General features: G+C 50.9%; 1 long non-coding RNA gene across 1 annotated transcript; it reads right to left on the bottom strand.

The window, feature by feature from the left end:
- Positions 1-389: 389 nt before the first annotated feature.
- LOC134425948 (uncharacterized) lies at positions 390-1036 on the bottom strand. Its single transcript, XR_010029816.1, has 3 exons — positions 990-1036; positions 868-908; positions 390-786 (listed from the first exon to the last, which is right to left on the bottom strand). It is a non-coding gene; the product is annotated as an uncharacterized LOC134425948 (long non-coding RNA).
- Positions 1037-1366: the final 330 nt, after the last annotated feature.

The raw sequence follows: 1366 nt of genomic DNA, 5'->3' as shown, positions 1-1366 counted from the left end.
CTCAAAGAGTAAAAATGTAAAGATGCTGGAATAAGGGATATCCGGCAAGGAATGTGAGTAGAACATGGCACAGAAGAGAGCCGATAAAGCATTGAGATGTAACAAAGGCCTATGCCGTGGAAGACAATGGACACACACACCATAACATAGACACAGATGACATAACACAGAGACAAGTTGCAACTGCTTGGCACTTTCCCTTTAGGGACCCGAGAGTCCTAGCACAAGACGAGCCAGAGGCCAATGAGGCCAAGGGAAAGGAAGCCCTATGACAACAGCACGTGATGATGAAATGCAACTCATTAAAGGAAGTTACGGCCAAAGCAGTTAGGAGGATGCTCGAGAGGCTCAGCAAGCCTAGAGAAGGAAGCGGATTGCCAGGTGACTGCAGCTACAGCTCCGGACCTGAAGGCGAGCTCCACGGGGGAAAGAGCCGTGACGACGTCAAGTCGAAGAAGGCTGATGACACAAAGTTCACGAGAATGTGGAGATGGGTAGGAATTGCCCTGCCCGGCAAAGGCTCTGGTGAGGCTGAGGAGAAACCCTCTCCCTTTACTTCCAGGGAGCCTGTCCCACTACAGACCTCTCCGCTAAGCTGACATCAGATTGCCTCCTGTGATAGTAAAGGCTTTTCCCCTTCTCCCAACCACTGGCCCCGACACTTAGCTTTTGGAAGACAAGCAGACAAAATCCATCCTCGGTCGGACGTGGACGTTGAGACGTTCTCAATGTGTGCGCTTCGGTGCTGCCGCTTCCAAGCTGTGGCTACAAGCCTGCCCAGGGTACCTAAGGCAAAACAGAAAACGTGACTATTGCCCTCAAAAACAGTAATCCCCGGGACTCCTTCGCACCCCTGCCCCAGCTCACCTCAAGTCTTGATTTGACTCCAGAGGCCGCCCGGAAGATACCTGCAAAAAGAAAATGTACACACTTAGCATGCTGCTGCATAACACTCACCTAGGAATCAGCCCGCCTAAACTCCGAGTCACCTGCCCTCCTCTCTTCCCCGGCATGCCTAGGGCAGCGACAGCACCTGCAAAGAAACAAAGCAGAAAAGCATGCTGAGATACTGTGAAAACACAACCTCCCAACCCTGACAAGTATGCTACACTGATACCTTAAGCTTGAACCCACCTGGCGTGGGCATGCTGGGCTAGGATAGATGGCAAGCAGTCCATCTAAAATAAAAAGAGGAATAATACGTACCTAGAGCTGCACCAGAAACTGAGACCTCAGCAATAACAACTGTTTCGGTACCCTACTCAATGCTCACCTTGCCCACTCAGCCTTGACAGCTGCTCTCTGCCTTGACTTCCTAAAAATAAAGACAAAGAGCAGAGCTGCAGCAGCCACAATTTATGCTTCC

Source organism: Melospiza melodia, chromosome 16 (genome assembly GCF_035770615.1).
Source record: "Melospiza melodia melodia isolate bMelMel2 chromosome 16, bMelMel2.pri, whole genome shotgun sequence".
NCBI lineage: Eukaryota > Metazoa > Chordata > Aves > Passeriformes > Passerellidae > Melospiza > Melospiza melodia.
Note: the sequence above shows the minus strand (reverse complement) of the source record. Positions and strands in the feature narration are given on the sequence as shown.